This window comes from Crotalus tigris, unplaced genomic scaffold (assembly GCF_016545835.1).
Source record: "Crotalus tigris isolate CLP2741 ecotype Arizona unplaced genomic scaffold, ASM1654583v1 scf7180000018270.1253626, whole genome shotgun sequence".
NCBI classification, from domain to species: domain Eukaryota; kingdom Metazoa; phylum Chordata; class Lepidosauria; order Squamata; family Viperidae; genus Crotalus; species Crotalus tigris.
The window spans coordinates 1,072,894-1,081,439 of NW_024096916.1; positions in this window are offsets into that span (position 1 = coordinate 1,072,894).

An 8,546-nucleotide genomic window follows, 5' to 3' on the forward strand; every position below is an offset into this window, starting at 1 on the left:
ATCGCAGGATGTAACTTGCTCCAAATAAAGCTAACTTCTGCAGTTAATTGATGGTGATTCAGTCAATGTCTATGGGGTTCAAGCGGTGTTCCAGATGTTTTGAGATTTCATCCAATGTGCCAATTACTTTTGTTTTCTTTTTCCACAGTCATTCTATTTCTATTTGCAGGTCTTTTATTTTGTGATTTCCCTAGCTTTTTTTTTTTTTTTTGCAGAGGCAGCATTTGCTGTCTGTTGATATCTTCTCAATTCAGGCGTTGTATGCATTTATTCTTAAAGCTTGATCTTTGAAGTCAGAATCAGCCACTCTGTCCCTTTCTTTATTTTTTCTGCTCTTAGCTATTGCCAGATTTTATAATTATCAGTTTTACATGCCAGTTTTGTTATATACTGATCATTTAATACTTTCCCTTGCTGTGTCTCTTTCTTATTCTTCATTTTGGTCTTTCTTGTAGACCAGTTTAGTTTTTGTGGTATTCAGTAAGCCTTCCTGGTGTACTACCTTCAGTGCAACTTCAGATATTCTTCCAATGCCATGTTTTTCTTGTTCAACTATATTATCATTATTATTATTCTGTAATTTTTACAAGTAGCTCTAACAATCTTTTTACAGAAATGTTTGTTCATTGAAAGAGGAATAAAAAACTTGCTGTATGTGAGGTTGGAATCAATGCAGTCTCGTTCCCAGTTCTATTTGTAGCTTCCTCATAAGAGTAATTAGCATGAAAAAAGAAAACGAAGTATACAACCATCAAGCTGATCCTCCTAAATGTTTTCATTCCTCAGAATAGCAGCATCCTTCTGAATACGGGGTCTTCAATGATTGTTCAATTAAGCTAAATGCTGCAACTAACAAAACTTTTATTTTCATTCAAGAAGGCTGGATTGCAATTTAAATGCCTTCTTTATTGATTATTATGTGTTATCAAGGCAGTTGTTCTGTGAAGCTGTAAAAAATTAACAGTATGAAAATTTGCCCACTTATTTCAATTGTCAACACCCCTATTATTATGCTTTAAATAACCGTTGCAGTGTCTTCCTTCACTGTCCCCTTCCTCATTTATTTTTTCTCACTTGGAATGTGCTTACTCTGGATTTCTTGAGAGTTCAAAATAGAAACACCAGACAGCTTCAGCAATAAATTATTGCTGAATATGGCTCTGTTTGGTGTAAAACTATCCATTAGCTTCCCAAAATCTAACTGAGTGAATAAAGAAGCAGGGAAAGGGTGGATCATCTTGACAAAAAAAAAGCTGCTTCATTTCAAATCAGTGGAAGGGCTGGGCATGTGCAGAAACTACTTTTTTTTTTTTTTGCCAAATTGTGTTTGCTTGCTTGTTGTATTTATATAGCTGCTCCTATCATTTCTGTCATTCTGGACAGAATAATTGGTTTTGATTTTGAATTGGAGAAAAATGAGAGGTGAACTCTCGGGTGGCCCTTTGTGGGAGCAGAGCACATATCTTTGAGTCAAGGAGGATCTCATGGAGAAAGATCATGAAGTAATAGGAGATATTTGTAGCTTGGATTTTAGATTTTGGAAGAGATTGGAAGAGAACCAATCAGTTGCTCAGAATTCAAATATAGCAGCAAACAACTGACCATACTGGCACACAAGACGGTTATGAGGTAAACAGAATAGGACAAGAAAATCCTGCTGATAATGTTACTTACCTTAGTTTGGTAATGAAACATTCAGGGGTTATATTAAAACAAGCTTGAAGAACAAACCACAGCCATAATAGATCACAAAGTTCTGCCCCTTTGTATAGCATCTGCAGGCAGGTAGGAATCACTATTAAGACAACTTGCAACTTCCCCACAAAGAAGATAGAACAGTCTCATGTTTTCCAGCTGCTGGTTATAACTGCTGGTCCAGGAGAAGAGCCTTCTCTGTCATGGCTTTTGGCCCTTCGGAACATCTTACTCTCTGAGGGGTGCACCTTTACCCTCCAGACTTTTTGCAAGACCTTTAAGACCTGGTTCTACCAGATGGCTTGGGGACCCAATGGGGGAGCATCACACTGGAAGTGGTTGACTAATTAAAAGCTAAGCTCCTTTTCCCTTTCCTCCCAGCGTATCTGGCTCCCTCCTTCATTATCTTGTATTAATTATTTTATTTTACCTGCTTTATTTTCTTATATTTTATGATTTTAATGTTTTTATGCTGTAAGCTGCCCAAATGACATGAGATAGGGTGGTAAATAAATGTCATAATAAATAGATAAATAAGCAAAATAAATAAATAAACATCATTTATCTGCCTAATAATAATAATAATAATAATAATAATAATAATAATAATAATACTGTCCGTATATATAGCCAAAATATTGTTATGGAGTTTGGCTTGGACAAATGTGCCACACTTACTATCAAACAAGGAAAAGTAGTGAAAACTGAAGGAATCAAGATGCCCCACGAAAAATAACATTAAGAGTCTGGATGAGGAAGAGTACTACAAATACTTGGGTATCCTTCAAGCTAACAACATCAAGCACACTGAAGTCAAGAAAAAGATTAGAGGTGAATACATCAAGAGAGTGAAGAAGATCTTAAAGTCCAAACTCAATGGAGGAAATACCATAAAGGCAATCAACACCTGGGCAATCCCAGTCATTAGGTACACAGCTGGAATAGTGGACTGGACTCAAGCAGAACTAAAAGCAATGGATAGGCAGACCAGAAAAATAATGACAATGAATCATGCCCTTCATCCACGCAGTGACATTGATAGACTTTATCTACCAAGGCAAATAGGTGGGCGTGGAATGCTACAAGTACATCAGATGGTTGAAGAAGAAAAAATGGCTTTGGAAGAATATCTGAAGAACAATGATGAAGATGCACTGAAATTAGTATATCAGGAAGGCTTACTGACTACTGGAGAGACCAAACTGGCCTATAAGAAAGACCAAATGAAGAACAGAATAGAGGCATGGGAAGACAAAGCACTACATGGCCAATACATTAAAAAAATAGCTGGGAAAGCAGATATTAACAGGACCTGGAAATGGCTAAGAGCATATCAGCAGTTATTAAAGACATTCAGATAGTGGTGCTAGTTCAGTTGATTTTTTTTTAAGTCTCTTAATATACCTGTTACATCTACATATTTTGTGTTGGACTACACTTTCGGTATCTGACCAAGGGCTATGCTAATTCAAACATATGGATTTTGCAGTGTTAAACATTGTGAAGATACCAAGAATATCTGTGCTCCTCATAGCTCATTATTTTATATAGAAATAATATGCCCTGTTTTCATAGAATTGTTTTCATATACATTATACAAATGAAGTGTGCGAAATATTGGTGTATATTTTTATTTTGTTTGATGTAAATCATGTAGAATTAATAAAGTAGTAAACTACATCTAGATAGCAAAAGCATCTAAATGAACAAAAGAGTGTGGGAAAGGAATCACATATACCTAAGAGATTAAAAACAAATATCAATATGCTTGAGGGAACATACTGGCCAATTCTCCAGAGAGCTGATGATTCCCCCCCCCCCTTGATCTTTTTTATAGTTGATTTTCCTTCATTAGTTGTGCAGCCACTTTTAATTAATGAGAAAAGTAGTATAAGAACAAAGGCTTAATCACTAGGATCATTGGCTTGCATTAAACTATGCCATTTAAGAGGTTTAGAGAATTAACAATAAATGAAAATGCTTTTCATTTGACATGATTTCTTTTTTTGTCAAATCGTATTTTTGGAATATTTCCCCTTCCTTCCACCCTCCAAATCATATGTTACATTTATTATGCATTCTGGCAACTATGCATACCTCCCAATATACCTTGAACCTCTTTTTAAGACTAGTTATCTATCAGTGCACCATAGTTCATCACAGATGACATTCAAGTAGAATTTCTGCTGGTCATGGACTATAAGGAAGGCATTATGAAGCATCTAGTTGGCCTCAAAATATAGAATATAGTAGAATAACAGAGTTGGAAGTGACCTTGGAGGTCTTCTAGTCCAACCCCCTATACCATTTCAGACAAATGGTTTTCCAGTCTCTTCTTAAAAACTTCCAATGTTGGAGCATTCACAACTGCTGCAAGCCAGTTGTTCCATTGATTAATTGTTCTAACTGTTAAGAAATTTCTTCTTAGTTCTAAGTTGCTTCTCTCTTTAATTAGTTTCCATCTATTTCTTCTTGTCCTGCCCTCAGGTGCTTTGGAGAGTAGCTTGACTCCCTCTTCTTTGTGACAAGTCCTGAGATATTGGAACATTGCTAACATGTCACCCATAGTCCTTCTTTTCATTAAGCCAGATATACCCAATTCCAGCCTCCAAGTCCCCTAATCATCTTTGTTGCTCTTCTCTGCACTCTTTCTAGAGTCTCGACATCTTTTTTACATGGTGGTGACCAAAACTGGATGCAGTATTCCAAGTGTGGCCTTACCAAGGCATTGTAGAGTGGCATTAATACTTCACGTGATCTTGATTCTATCCCTCTGTTAATGCAGCCCAGCACTGTGTTGGCTTTTCTGGCAGCTGCAGCACATGGCTGACTCATTTTTAAGTGATTGTCCACTAGAAATTCAAGATCTCTCTCACAGTTACTACAATATAATAGGCGGTTCTTGTCTTAGTGGTTTATGAGTTGCACAGGTTGGAACATATGATGCAGTAATGTCCTACGACCAATATGAATGCTTTGCAAAATCTAAAATCCATGAACTGTTTTTTTTTAGTTCATTTTTCATATTCCTTCTTGGTCAGATCAGTACCTTCTATAGTATCTCCAGGATAGTCTATGGCTTTGAGATTTTCTATGGCTTTGAAATCTTCTAAGTGCTAACTAAGCCAATCCTGTTTTGCTGTGACTCTAAGATAGTATCTCCCAATAAAAAAGCAACATTATTTTCTTTTTCACCATTGCTTATCCAACCTATCTCTTTTCCTTCCTCAAACAGCTTTACACAAACCCTGTAAAGTAGATTAGGCTTAAAGGTGGTAACTCTTCAGTGTCTGAAAGCGAATTCTGCAGCTGCAGTGCAAAGCAATAAGATTCACAACTTTAAAGTCAAATCTTAATATTGTGTCACAGAATGTAACATATTTGGGGATCTACTCTGTAGTCATTAGAAATTGTATTGTATTTGTTTTAGCTTGACTTGCTGTAATTACTATGATATTTTTGTCATTATCTCTTTTTACTAATTTATTCTTAACTTATATGCACCACTTGAAATATTTTGGTCAAGAAGGCAGCTATCGGTCATTACACAAACATAATGCTACATTTCTTTACAATTTAGTTCGCCCAGCCATCTCTCCATTACAATTGCCTCCAGGCAGAACTTGTCAAGTTTTCACTTTAATTTTAAGACTTTTATGAAAGATCACCTTAATTATAAGTTTCTTGGCATAGCATTTATGTTGTCATTCTATATGAGTGATGTGTGTTTCCAATATGTTGCCCATGCCAAAATATATTTTAAAAAGTATATTTAATTTACTTTTTACTCTTTAGAGAATGAAAACATGAAATATTACTACAAGTGAAGCAATTTCAAAGTTTATTTTTAAGGATAAGGATGATCATCTGTTCCATCATGCCAGTATTTCCAGAAATAGTGCAGCATTTATTCCTGATTTTAACTGTTTCCATCATTTTAGTTATATTACTTTTACATGAAAATTTTCCTAATACATCTTCCTTTTCCTTTTCCTTTTCTTTTCCTTTCCTTCCCTTCCCTTCCCTTTCCCCTTACTCAATTTCATTTTTGTCTTGGGCTCAAATTTCATTTATCTAAGCCTTGCCTTGATTGTGGTTCTTCCTCCTATTCCTCAAGTTTATTTCTACTGCCCATTACTATAAAGGTGACCATGGGGTAAATAAGGCAAACCACAAATAGAGAAACAGAAGGCCAAGGTGCAAGGTTCCTCATAAAACTGTAACAATAGGACAACTTAGAACTTCAATTTTTTTTCTATTATAGGGCACAGAATATAGGAGTTAAATAGGAAAAACTGGAGATTATAACTCAAGTAGGCAAATATGTGAAATAAATCAAAGTAAATCTTTATTGTTGCAATCCAAAACCAATATACATACATATGTATATATAAAAATAGGACTAAACTAAAACTGCAAAACAGCAAATTCAGAATATACTAGAACAGAGGTCCCCAACCTGTGAGCAGCACTCCACTACCGGGCCATGTCTATTCGCAACCAGGTTGCGTAAGTGGTGGGCTGGTGCATGCTTATTCACAGCCCACTCATGAGAGTGGCGGGTGTGCACGCCCACCACTCACACAAATGAACCTGTATGCCTGTGTGAGTTCCTTCCCCTTGCACAAAACCATGCCCTCTTCCCCCCTCTCCCCCCATGCCAGGCCACCACCCCAGAAAGGCTGGGGGATGCTATACTAGAAGCATAAGCACTGACAGTAAATAATGACAAATTATACAAAACAAAAAAAGTTCAAAACAACTTAAATGCAATTAAGAACATAAAACCCTGAATTATAAAATAATAAATTTAGGCCTAAGTATAGGACTGGGGTGGGGGCAGGGAACCTAATACCACTAAGAACTATATAATTTGAAAATAAAGATGAATAATTAGAATACAACAATTACTGATAAAAATATGTGTAATTAGAATAGTTGCTTCAGATTACATTAGATTAAATGTTAGAAATGTGGGTAAAGATATTCCTATCTAACACCAGTGGGATACTATATAACACTATTCTAAATCCTGGTTGTTTATGTGGGGCTGTGAAGCCTGGGACTCTATTAACAACCTGAATATTATGGTCTGCTTATGCTAGACTTCAAAGCTATCAGAGTCTGCCATGTTCTATATGGCACAGAATTAGCACAGAATTTTGCATTGCTGTACATAATGGCAGAGTTCTCATCTGAAAACAGCCAAGTATAAAACTGCAGAGTAATAAAATTGTCACAAGATTCTCTATAAAATGGGCAAGTATAAGGGACATTGGTTATAATGTCAGCTGGTCCAATGACAACTGGTACCATCCTTATACCATAAGAAGTTTCTTATATCTTTTTTCAAGAATAGCCAATAGATGGGTAGGACACTCTAGGTCAATTATCTTTTGTCTGATATTGAGGTTTGCTTGGTGTCATCCCATAACCAATATAATACCCATCACTGAATATATTATATTACAAAATTATTTCTAGTGAAGACTGGTACTTTTTGGTTCAGAGGGGCCAAACCATAAGGTTGTAAAGCTAGTTTAAGTCAGTAATTGGCAATGGCCATCTAAACTCTGGTTTCTATATTCAATAATCCTTTTTCAAAGTTTGAGATGGACTGTAGATGCAGTGTGGTACTTACAGGGCTGCAGAAAAAAACTTACACTGGACCAATTATAGGGGGATAAACCTGGGAAACATCCCAGCTACATAGAGGAACTGAGCTAAAGGCTTCATTTCATATCATTTCATATCATCTGAGTGCTGCTGGTATGTACAAACAATCCCTTGACCTCAAAAACATGAGGAGAACAAAGATGTTCCTCTGTACGATCGGTACAACATGATCAGTGTAGATTTGTTTTGGATCTGAGGCATGGAGAACCACCATGAAATATTAAATGTGCAAAGATTTTTAAATCCTGGGTCAAATATGTGATAGGCTTCAGTAAAAGTCAGTGGAATGATATTCATCTTTGACATAGCACTGAAAGATCTAATTTATTCAAAAAGGATATACCCAAAAGAAGGGTTGGTAGATACTGCACTGTACTCAAAGAAATTAAAAGAAAATGTGCACACAAATTCAATAATCAAAGCATAAACACTTTATTAAAAATGAATTGTATTCAAAAGCAGCTATTGAATAGTTGGTGCTTCCACTCATAGTAAGAATGGGTAAGAATGAAAAATAATTGTGGGGAATTATTCTAAGCTACTTTAGTAGGAAGAAAATATGGATGAATTCTTACTATTTCAGATGACCAGTTTGATCAATCTTAAAAAGGACATATGATAATGATAATGTACAATTTCCATTACCCTGACATCTGCTGAGAATCTAACTGCAAAGAGAGCTAATAAATTCTTGCCTTCTCTTGCTAACAACTTCATTTGTCACAAAGAGAGGGAAGGAGCTGTCCTGGATCTAATTCTCACCAACAGGATAGTGACAATTTTTTTTACTATGGCCAAAAGTCAGTAAAACAGATCAAAGAATCATAGAGACATCAACAGAGAGGAATCAGTTGAAGAAGTGAAGATAACTGGTACATTGGAAGAAAGTGATCATGTTCTTGAATTCATGACAGAGAAGAAGGATATTAGATTAGATACTAGATTTCAGAATAAAGGATTTTGATGAACTCCAGTTAAACATGGTCAGATCTAGGACTTTAGATCCTCAAAAACAAATCCATCCATACAGGAAGATATACGAAGTGCAGTCACAACTCTTTCTTAATAAAAAGAAAAAAATGTGAGAAGTCTAATAATGAACATGTGGCTACACACAGAGCAATCTCAATAGCTAAATAAAAATGGACCTGCTTTTAAAAAATGATCTTATATAA